The sequence below is a fragment of the Agelaius phoeniceus genome, chromosome 6 (assembly GCF_051311805.1).
Source record: "Agelaius phoeniceus isolate bAgePho1 chromosome 6, bAgePho1.hap1, whole genome shotgun sequence".
NCBI classification, from domain to species: Eukaryota; Metazoa; Chordata; class Aves; order Passeriformes; family Icteridae; genus Agelaius; species Agelaius phoeniceus.
Genome location: NC_135270.1, coordinates 55874602 through 55887069, shown reverse-complemented (window position 1 = coordinate 55887069; position 12468 = coordinate 55874602).

Here is a 12468-nt window from a genome sequence, read left to right as displayed (position 1 = left end):
ATCTTTAAGGTCCTTTCTATACCATTTGGTGATTCTGTGATTCTGTGGCTTACTCTGGGCTTATGTGTGGGTTTGTCTTTGCCCTTTTCTCATGTGTCTCCTTTTGCATCAAGCCCTGCACTTGATTTCTCTGAAAAGAAGAAGAGCTCTGGGTATTTGTCTTTTAAGGTCAGCAGAGTGATTTTCTTTTACTCTGTTTTGGTCAAATGGGGGCAGATCTTCTTCTTAAGTGTTCAAAGTGGGATTAAGTAGTGTTCAAAGTATTTGCAATGAAGAAAGAAACAAATTCTGCTCTCAGTGTAGTCGCAGAATTCTGTCAACACTGCCCCAACACCACTATATAAAGGAAATATTTCAGTCTCTGCTAAAACCCTATTAACATCTCAGTCCATGGAGGACTTTGGGACTGCAGCATTTAAAAATGTCACAGTAAGATGGTGGTAGAGCCTTTTGTTTTAGACAGGATAATTTCATGGTAGCAATCGTTTTCCTTTTCTGGCATTATTGACTGTAAGCTGTGCATAGTGCAAGGAATGCAAATCCACCTTCCTTAGGAGAGGGCAATGGTCTCTGCTGCACACAGAGCTCACAGAGAGCTGAACCACTGCTCAGACAGCAGAGTCCTCATGGGGCCATTGGACCAGGCAGGGTGCAAGACAGCACAGGTAGTAAAACACCATTGGTTTAAAAATACTCTTTGCAAAGAAAAAAAATACTTTAAAATACTTAATACTTCAAAAATATTAAAAATACTCTTTGCAGATAACCCTTCAGATGGACTGAAAGGCATCTCCAGGTGCCTCCCATTCTTTCCCTTTGCTCAAACTCTTCACAGTTTCACAAATCAAGGTGCTCACTGCTATTCTTCAGAGTGGGTAAAAGCCACTCCTGTTGCACAGATTTAAATGACTGAAGAAGCCACCTTGGAGCAGATCTCAAAAACTGTAACTGAACTCCAGGATCTTCCTTTTCCTTATACTGTGTATTGGTACAAAGCTCTTTTATTTCAGTGGAGTCTTGATCTGGCTGAAGAACAAAATGTAATTTACTCTCCCTTATGAATTAGTCTGAATTTAGCACAGCTGTTTATCAAGAAAAAACCTTACCATGCGCCTCCAAAAAGAATGCATCCTGTTTTAACTGAGTTACAAGATGCTTAACCTGAGTGTGAACAGACCATTATGATAAAGTTACTCATTTCCATTAGATAGCATTATTTTCGTATTACAGAGAAGCTCTGGATGTTTGGAAATGCTATGAATCAGTGTTAGGGTTGATAATCAAATCCAAGAAATAGTCCTCTTAGTGCTTTCAAACAACTCCACCCATCTCAATTCAATTCATGGATGAGCCACAGTGTAGTTACTTTCTTGCTATTTTAGTCTTTACCCAGAAAGAAATCCAGAACTGCAGTAATGAGTCTTGAAAGAAATGGTTTCTCCCAATCGTTTACACTTGTGCCTGTGAAACCTAAAACTGAAATCTACTTCCTTAACTAAACTGTGTTTCCCTCTAATCTATTAAGCAACCTTTTGATTTGTTATTTTTGGGTGCTAGGAGGTACAGAAATGGAAAATCAGTACTGAACCATTTAAAAACCACATGCAAAGATTCAATTTTATTTTTTTCAAAAATATAATGCAACAAAAGTTTGTCAGCGTCAGTTTTTCCTTCTGTCAATTAATATGCACTTAAAATTTCAATGCTTTTCAGTCTTACAAAATCATTTCTAATTTCAAACAATGAAGATTAAGGTAACATTTAATTTGTAAAAGAAGACGTATCAAATGACACGTTTAGAAAATGCTGGGCAAGGTATGCATCTGTTAGGGAAAGGTATTCCAAAAAGAGGTAAAAAACAATGGGCTGAAATCACTAGACAACATTTTGAAAAAGAATTTGGTATGTGACCAACTCAATTATTTTGAAATCTGACCTTTTTGTGACTGAAACCCAAGTTTATAGTCCATTTATTCAGGTTTGAATTACACTGATGTGGGCAGAACTAAGCTAATTTATTTATTTATCTGACTCAATGGATTAGTTTGTCTGTAAATGAGATTTTACGCTTTTGTAAACCCACAGTCTGCACCCAGAAATTCTCTCCAATTTTAAAGAGAATCTCCTACCACACAAAAACAAGGAAAAGTGAGCTGTGCCAAATGCTATTTTGCTACTGTCAGTGTTTATTGACAGAAAAGATTTTTATCTTAACAAAGTGAGGGAACTGTTAACTTTATCTTTGATGTAAAATATTTTCCCATAATAATTTTCTGTCACCTTTATCCCATATCTCTTGTATTACATATACATTAAGGAATTTAAAAGCTTAAAAAATATTTTCTTCTGTGGTGATTTACATCCAAACAAGTTGCCCAGGGAATTTTCTCTCGAGCTGACAACCTGTTTCCAAAGGCAGATATTTATATAAAAGCCCCCATAAAAGGTTGTGGGAAAACTACCAGGTTTTTTTCTGCATTCCTGTTTTGAGAGGGGCTGTGCCCAGCATACCAAAGCGACAGCAAAGTCGCATCACTCCATTAATATTGCTGTATCTGGGCACTGGATTGTGCACTGAATTTTATCAGTTGGGTAAGGAGAAATAAAAGTCTTCTAGACCATAAGGACCTTAAGGCCATAAGGATCATAGTACAAACTCTTTCTCTCTATATATGTATGTGTTTATATTTATCTCTAAATACAAACATTTTACTGAGCATTGATTCTGATGGGGATTTTTTTAAGCAAAGGGTTTGAAGAGCATTTTTAGCAGTTTGGGCTAAAATGTCTGTTTCTAATTTGGAGTGGTAAGTGCCATTTACACAAAGCCTGCATCAGTTTCTTTGGGCTTTTTGCAAAATGTTAGCAGTTCCTCTATTCTTATCTTAAGACCTATTCTTACAGAACAAATGTGCTTTCTACCAAAACCACTGAGAATTAGCATCTTTCTTCATGTACTGGGCTACCTTAAGAGACAGCTTGGTGTTACAACCACTTCTTCCTAAGAAATACTGACTCTGTGGCCAGAGAAATTGAGTCTCGGGGCTGCCAATCAAGCCTACGCAGGCAGAGAGATCATTTTCCATAAATGCATTCATTTGATTCATTTATAAATCTGAGCAGGGCTGTGCTTTGGCAGTGGAACAGGCAATCTGCTCTGGTTGAAGCCTGAATTCTTGGAAGGGTGAATCAGAGAGGGGAAGGAATGTGGCAAAGTTAGTTTTTGTGATCCTTATGGGCCTTATCTGCAATAGGCACCCACCTGCCTGTGCTTCTGGGTGAGTCGTGGTAAGAGCTGAGTTCACAGCTGTCCAACAGGGAAGGCTGCAGGAATCAACTCCTTGCTCTGAGAGGAAGGCAGATGTGCTGTGCATTTCCTTCCCAAGTCTAGTTTGTTGTGTAGGTGAAGGGGTTTATTTCAGAGGGGAGAAAACTGCAAGATTTCAATAATCAATATGCTGGATAATCAAATAGCTGCAGAATAGTTCCCACTAGGGTTTCTGAAGCTGGTAAGTGAGAACTCTTCATTTGCAACACATTCCTGAAACCCTTCTTAAAACTCAGATCATCCAGATGGGCAGTGACACTCCAGGAAATTTTATTTGGGTATCCATACAACTATTTACTATTTACTGTTTATCCATACAACTTTACATTTATTCACACAGTAGTGAATCAATTGCAAGTAAAACCAGCATATTCCAAGAGATAAAACTTGAGAGTCCCCGGAGATAAAGCTGTTGAGGATCAGAGTGGATTAGACCAGTATTTATTGCTTTATTTGGCTATGAATTGCTAACTCACTTTCTGTCCAAAGGGTGGTAAGCAATTTTGGTTCAGTCCAGGAGTTTGGGCACGCATAGCAACAATTGCTAAAAAGTGATTACCTTCTCTTATCATCTTTGTGAGAACAGGCCCTGCAATCCTGGAAAAAATCATAATTTATAATTATCCTGATTCACAATTATTCCATTATCACAATGTTATGCAAGAAAACACTGTACAAATTCATGCAGGAAGTAAAGCACAGACTGGAAACCCATTCTGTCAAATAAAACCTGGGAGGGAGGAAAACTCCTGCCTAACACATGCAAGACAGAGACATGGGGCAGGAAGTTACATCTACCCTCTATGCAAACAGACTAAAAGTGGGGATGATACAAAACTTGTGCTTCTGAGACAGAACCATGGCCTAGGGGAAGCAGCACCAAACCTCTGGTTGCCTGCTGGGTGCCATGAGCATTTGCCTTTTTCACTTGTGTTATAGCTAGGAGGAGGAGGGACAGACCAGGAGAGCCAGATACAGCTATCAACCACTGCTGTCTGCTTTTGCTGTCTCTTTTGGACATCCCTCTATTCATGTTCTTGCAATAAACTTTGGTTAAGAGCTTATTTTCAAACTCGCTGTTACTTGTAGGAAAGGTTATTCTGTTTCAGTAAGAGGTGAAATATCAGCCTAATGAAATACTTTATTTAATATTTTATCCTTGTAACAGAAGAGTTATGTGAATCTGGCCAAACTACATTTCCTATATAGCCAAGTAACCAATAAATGATGATGGCTAGATGAAAGTCATTAACTCGGGGTCTGCTAAATTTCAGTTTGACAGTTGGAAAAAAAAGTCCCCTGTGCTTTTCATGTTAAAATATGACTCAAACTGAGAAGGTCTGTGCAGAGCCCCACCAGAGTGATTTATTTTCACGTTCTGAATTGTTCTGTGGCTTCTATCAAGTATATCTTTACCATCAGAGAAAAGGTAGACCACTGTAAGAATCACGAACTTCTTTCTTCAGCCTTCCTAGAGGTTTTGCTCCTATTGTGAAGTGTGACGAGGAATGCTTTTAATACTTTTAAATCTGTGGGCAGAGCTTATCAATAAACACACACTCATGGGAAAGCCATTCACTCTTCTTTTCATCTGGGGGCTGTTAGTTTTTGTTTTTATGGCAGTCTTTATATCAGTTCTTAGTTGCCAGTGCTCTTACACATCTTTCCTGATATTAGTCAACCTGTAGAAAATGCTCTATAAAATCCTACAGAGCTCAGTATGGTCTGCAAGGAAGCTTAATTCCTGAGACATTTCCCTGCTTGGATGTACTTTGCAGAGCAAAGTACTGTTCCTTTTGATAAAAATAAGTGTTAACTTCATGGACAATCCTCTGGCTGGGCAAGGAGACTCATGATTGTAACTCACATATATATAATGTCTTCAAAAGGTTTTGAGATGAAATGATTTGAAGGCTTTTAATGAAGTACTCTAACAGCCAACAAGGGCAGCTTAACATACCAAGGCAATGAATCAAAACATCTTGTTCATGCCTTGAATGGAAGGAAACTATTCACACACGTTGGTTATTTGGGAGTAGCTGCTCCTTTAGCATGACTGTGCCCCTGCTTTCGGCTCCCAGGTCCGAGCTGCATTCATCACAGCACAAGTATGCAGCCCCGGGACAGAGTGCAGCCAAGGGGCATTGCCAAACCAGAGCAAAACAAAGGCAGGAGTGTAGCTTGAACACCGGCCCAGCTGGTTCTGATAGCATCCCGCTGATAACGAGGCCTGTTAAACTCCTTCAGCAGCAAAATCTTTATCTTCATTCCACAGAGCAGGCCTTTGTCTTCATCCCACAGAAATTTCAGGGCTTGGTGGGGAGGGTCCCACTGGCAGCACAGAGCAGAGGGGAAGTGCTAAAGGGGCGGTGCTGACGCTTACTTTAACACCTTTTTTTGAGGCAGAACGGCTGATTTTGCGCTGTGGCAGCCGTTCCGTGCAGAGCTGCCGGGCTGGTTCTTCTAGCTGGAGCTGCTGCGTGCCCTGCTGTCTCGCTGGCAGCGGTTCAAGTGAAGTAACACGGCATTCCAGCCATGGAGGGCTGGGAGCGGCAGCTCTCCGTGACTGTGGAGCCATCCATGGCCATGGAGCCTGCTGGATAGAGTGACAGCCGAGTGTCCCCATCCATGGCTATGGAGCCTGCCCCGATAGAGTGACAGCCGAGTGTCCCCATCCATGGCCATGGCGCCTGCTGGATAGAGTGACAGCCGAGTGTCCCCATCCATGGCCATGGAGCCTGCCCCATAGAGTGACAGCCGAGTGTCCCCATCCATGGCCATGGAGCCTGCCCCATAGAGTGACAGCCGAGTGTCCCCATCCATGGCCATGGAGCCTGCTGGACAGAGTGACAGCCGAGTGTCCCCATCCATGGCCATGGAGCCTGCTGGACAGAGTGACAGCCGAGTGTCCCCATCCATGGCTATGGAGCCTGCCCCATAGAGTGACAGCCGAGTGTCCCCATCCATGGCCATGGCGCCTGCTAGACAGAGTGACAGCCGAGTGTCCCCATCCATGGCCATGGCGCCTGCTGGACAGAGTGACAGCCGAGTGTCCCCATCCATGGCCATGGCGCCTGCTGGACAGAGTGACAGCCGAGTGTCCCCATCCATGGCCATGGAGCCTGCTGGACAGAGTGACAGCCGAGTGTCCCCATCCATGGCCATGGAGCCTGCTGGACAGAGTGACAGCCGAGTGTCCCCATCCATGGCCATGGAGCCTGCCCCATAGAGTGACAGCCGAGTGTCCCCATCCATGGCCATGGAGCCTGCCCCATAGAGTGACAGCCGAGTGTCCCCATCCATGGCCATGGAGCCTGCTGGATGGAGTGACAGCCAAGTGTCCCCATCCATGGCCATGGAGCCTGCCCCATAGAGTGACAGCCGAGTGTCCCCATCCATGGCCATGGAGCCTGCTGGATGGAGTGACAGCCGAGTGTCCCCATCCATGGCCATGGAGCCTGCTGGATGGAGTGACAGCCGAGTGTCCCCATCCATGGCCATGGAGCCTGCTGGACAGAGTGACAGCCGAGTGTCCCCATCCATGGCCATGGAGCCTGCTGGATGGAGTGACAGCCGAGTGTCCCCATCCATGGCCATGGAGCCTGCTGGACAGAGTGACAGCCGAGTGTCCCCATCCATGGCCATGGAGCCTGCCCGGATAGAGTGACAGCCGAGTGTCCCCATCCATGGCTATGGAGCCTGCCCCATAGAGTGACAGCCGAGTGTCCCCATCCATGGCCATGGAGCCTGCTGGACAGAGTGACAGCCGAGTGTCCCCATCCATGGCCATGGCGCCTGCTGGACAGAGTGACAGCCGAGTGTCCCCATCCATGGCCATGGCGCCTGCTGGACAGAGTGACAGCCGAGTGTCCCCATCCATGGCCATGGAGCCTGCTGGACAGAGTGACAGCCGAGTGTCCCCATCCATGGCCATGGAGCCTGCTGGACAGAGTGACAGCCGAGTGTCCCCATCCATGGCCATGGAGCCTGCCCCATAGAGTGACAGCCGAGTGTCCCCATCCATGGCCATGGAGCCTGCCCCATAGAGTGACAGCCGAGTGTCCCCATCCATGGCCATGGAGCCTGCTGGATGGAGTGACAGCCAAGTGTCCCCATCCATGGCCATGGAGCCTGCCCCATAGAGTGACAGCCGAGTGTCCCCATCCATGGCCATGGAGCCTGCTGGATGGAGTGACAGCCGAGTGTCCCCATCCATGGCCATGGAGCCTGCTGGATGGAGTGACAGCCGAGTGTCCCCATCCATGGCCATGGAGCCTGCTGGACAGAGTGACAGCCGAGTGTCCCCATCCATGGCCATGGAGCCTGCCCGGATAGAGTGACAGCCGAGTGTCCCCATCCATGGCCATGGAGCCTGCTGGACAGAGTGACAGCCGAGTGTCCCCATCCATGGCCATGGAGCCTGCTGGATGGAGTGACAGCCGAGCATTCCTGCTGCGCTCCGGCTGTGCCCCGGACCCCTGCCCAGCAGTTGCTGTAACTCAGTCCATGGGATCTTGCAGGACAATGGAATGAATCCAGGTCTCTGGAATGCACTAGGAAGTCTCTGTAGAAGATGACTTCTTGATTTTTTTTGCTGGTGGTTTTCCCCAGCATTGCTGGAGCTGTTGACTGGAAGTGCCACAAACCTTCTCGAGGTTGTGGTGGAGCCTGCACAGTCTGTGCAAGAGCCTGTGCTATAACCGTGTTTAAACCTTATGGCAGCTTCCTTTAGGAACAAGCACATGCATAGCAAGGTTTATTTGCAGACACTTTCAGATTCTTATCTTTGCAGCTGATGCTTGCAGGATCATTTCCCTCCAGTATTACTTGCTTGGGAGTCAGGTGAGCTTACCTATCTGAAAAAGTGCTCTTGAGAGGCCAAGATTAACGTCAGGCATGTGCATAGTGTTCCTGTTATCAAGTGCTTTCCTGAACTGGGACCTGCGATTTAAAACATTCTAAGTATTCTAAGTATTCCCTATTTCAACTATAAGAAGTGAATCAGAAGGAGCTGCAGGACCTCATGCCAGCACTGCTCAGGAGCTGTGAGAGCTCTGAGAGAGGAAAAGGAATCCCAGTAATTGTGATACCTGCAGGAGAGGGAGAAGCCGTGGGGGAAAGTCAGGCACACCATCCATCTGGAGAGAGGGATGTGGTTTTAAAACCAAAAGACTTTCTGGTGAAATGCATTAGCAGTTACCAGCCATTTATGCATGAGGAGTAACAGCCCTGTGTGACAGAGTGCCTGGGGGCAGAGGGACAGACTGACCTGCAGGTACAGGGACTGATGGCTGCAGGAAGAGAGGTCTGGTACAGGAGCCAGCTGAAGCTGTCCCTGACAGCAGCCTTGCACATCTTTGTTTACAGCTAGACATAAGCCCATGAGGGAGCACCATGAAAACTGCTAACCTACATGTATGAATTCTTTAGTGGGTCAAACACAGTGCCAACAACGACAATGACATTAAATTATGTTGTTTGTCTTGCAATTATTCATTCCTCTTTCTCCTTATTAATAACACAAATGAGGTTATGTGTCCAGAGCATGCTTTGCACTGTCAGAAAAGACCTGATCTAAAGATGTCCCAGCCTTGCCCACATGTCAAGGTACAAGTTTTCTAACTGGCTATGGACTCAGAGTTATTTCCACAACACTGCACAAATAGATTTGCTAGTTTCTTGTCACAGCTTAGAAATGGTAACTAGCAAATGCCAAAATCTTCATAGAGAAAAGGCATAGGTTGTGACAAAGCATAAAGAAAAGGCATAGAGTGTGTTATTGTTAATAAGTGAGTGAGCAGAGCATAAAAGTCCTCACCTGTGGGCAGGTTTCTGTCTGTTAAGAGAAATTATTTGTTGAAGTAATGTTGAAGTTGATGCAAGGAAAAGTAATATGCTTAAAGATGAGAACAGATCACTTAAATTCACTATTCATATGCAAATATAACTTTAGTACAAAATCTTAAAAAGCAAAAAGCCCAAATCAAGAGCTGAAGAAAAAGGGCTATAGTCTGGAAGCAGAGAAGCTAGGATGATCAGCAAAAGACATCTTTGTTTCTTTTAGTAACATCTCTGGTATTTTCATGTACTATTTAATTTTGAAGCATACAGATCGCAGGAATTTTATATGCCAGTGTTCCAATTAAAACTAGGTTTCTCTTTATACAATACATTAAAGCACATTTGATTTCAATTAAATGACACTGCCTTACTTGGAATTCATTATATTGTATCAAATGTGATTTTGGAGACTGTTGCCCAATGAATGTGAATACCAAAAAAATAGCCTCTTTTTACTTTTTTCCTTCTGGTTTTGCCCAAACAGTCCATCTGGGTTGCTAGGCTAAAGATAAAATAATTTTAAAATAATTGCATTTCGAAAAGCAGATACAGATTTCAGCCATATGATATGAAAATGATCCTGCCTATATAACTCCTACTGCTTACTTTCAAAAAATTCCCTTGTTCTGAAGTCAGTCCAGTAGCTATTAGAAGTAGTCATGATGTAAATTCCATCTTGTTTATGAAAACATTTTGAACAAAGCATTGATTGTCCAGGGTCCATAAAAAAAAAAGTTAAAATCTTTAAAATGTTGGCATTGCTACTATTCAGGGCATGAGAATGACATGCATATAAATCATAGTTTATTGGCATGGGCTTTTCTACTCAGAAAGAAGGCTTTGCTGAAAATGTACTGCAATGCCTCTCTTTTAAAGATTTCTTTTGAAAGTGTTCTGAATCAGGAAATAATCAGAAGCAAATCTTAGTTTACAGTAGGAACCAAGGGCACAAGTAGTCTTTTATGACATGGGTTAGCTATCATAGAGGGGCAGCCTAGGCAGAGTTTGGGGAAATCAGGGTGGATGGAACAGCCTCAGTGTGAAGCTTTGGGAGGCAAGGTCATCTGTGTGTCTGATGCCCCTCCTTGGAGTCTCACCCACATCTCTGTTAGCCCTAGGGACAGTAATACGTTGGTTAATTTTTTTAGGAAAAGGCGCTACTATCACAGTTTAGGAGAGGTACTATACTTGCATTGCTCCAGTTCCAGACAGCTGAAGTGAATCTGAAGATACATCAGAGTAAAACAAGAGTGAACCAGCCTAAGAAGTCTCACAGATGATTCTTTCCTGTTTCTTTTCCAGTAGCAAAATTATTGGCAGCCACCAGGGATCAATGCTGCAGTTAACGTTGGAGTGCTGCACTGAAGAGCAAACACTCCAGCAATCCAAGCAATTTTCTGTTAAGTCATTCTACTGGACTGCAGGGCTTGTGGGTGGGATTCTCCTAAGGGGAAAATATGGCAATGCCACAAGACTTAGTCCTTACTATTTCTTGGAATTTTAGTAACAGCCATAAAATTTATTGTTGGCACCTGAATCTTTAGAAGCACTAGGCAAATTAAACAATCAAGCATCAATCCTACAGCTCTTCGCCTCATATGATGCTTATTAAAATACATTTGGTGAAGTGCTTCATGAATGGATTCCAGAATTTTCAAGCAGAAATGCTTAAAATCAGGTTCATAACTCCATGTCTAAATTTTTTAAGATGGTTATGCTAATTTTTCAGGTTTTTTGAGCTTTTGAAGACTACAAATGCTAGAGCTTTTGAAAAAAAAATCAAGCTAAATTTCAGGCAGGTAATTAATCTGAGCTAAAATGTGCATTAAGACCATTTTCTAGAATTTGCTAGAATTGTCCATTGTAGGTGTCAGGACTAGTGCTGTGAAGGCTAAAGGAGGAATAATCTGGCAGCCCTGATGTGTTCTGAGTTGATCCTAATTCCCTGGAGCTGTAATGCTGCAGGGGAGCTGATTATGATGCTGTACATATGGCTAATGTGGATTGCTTTTTATTTTATCAAGTTTGGAAGCCTGACCCACAGATTGGTAGGGGATATTCCCACTGGAAGCACACTGTTTCCATCCATCTTAACAAAGCAGTCCATCACTGATCACTGGGGCATAACTCTTCCAAAACTTTGCCTGTACTATATAATTTTATCATCGAAAAATCAAAGAAGTAAACACAGGAGATCAGAAAATTATGAGGCATGACCAGCAAAATCCCAGCCACTTTAACAAGAGCTTGGCAACATGTGTAAGTCAGTGATTGCAGACATGACTAAGTCGTGCCATCTTGTCTGCACACAGAGTGTGTAATGTCCAGAAATCTTGTGTTCCAGCCCAAGGATTCTCCATTTGAGACAGACAATGAGTTGCACAGTTCTTCTTGTCAGTTGTTTTCTCCAGTTTTTGAGCATATTTTTAAGCCAGAGGATCTGTTTAGGAGAGCCAAAGCTATGTATAGTAATGGCAGTTGCAGAACTGAGTGTTGGGGAGCTAGACAGTCTGATGGCTTGGAAAAAACAAGCATGGAGACAGGAAAGAGACATAGTTATTGGGACAAGGACTTGGGCATGTGTGTGAATAGCTGGTGCATTAGGGAATACGTAGTTCAGCCACACTGTCCTCTACTGGTTAAAGCTGGATCTCTGCAAATGTTCTAATTCTGTTCTAAAATGCTGTTTTCATTCTTTGGTGCCCAATTTAAAGCGTTTCATCATACTTTCAAGACAGCCCATCTCCTTCACCTCTTCTCTGTCTGCCCTCAATACTTTTAAAAACTAAGAAAAAATGTCTTTTGTACTGTCAAGGTTCATGATATTTACTCTCCTGTTCTTAAGACCTTTGTCAGAAGTGAGGAAGAGTTTCAATATGAGGAATTTCAATCAATTTAATTCACTGTGAATTAGCAACCTTAATTACTGATTCTGCTATTTTAAAGAATAAAACAACTCTGGTAGAAACACTTCAGATTCCCTCTGTACACGTCTCCTTAACTTTTTCTGGTCTCCAGTCCTTCCAAGCTTTCACTGTGGGCTCAGTCCCTCTGGAAAGGTGGGGGCTGGTGGAGGAGACTGGGGTCAGCAGATGGTCGATGCTTTTCTTTTTCTAAACATATCAGAAATACTCATACCCAGAACTCTAAAGGCTTTTGTGAAAAAGAAAACTCCCCAGTTTGGAGAAAATGTGGAATTAGAAGTAAACCAGATTATAACCCCTGCCCATGGCTAGTAGGGAGAACTAGATGATCTTTAAGGTCCCTTCCAACCCAAACCATTCTGTGATGCCAGGAAT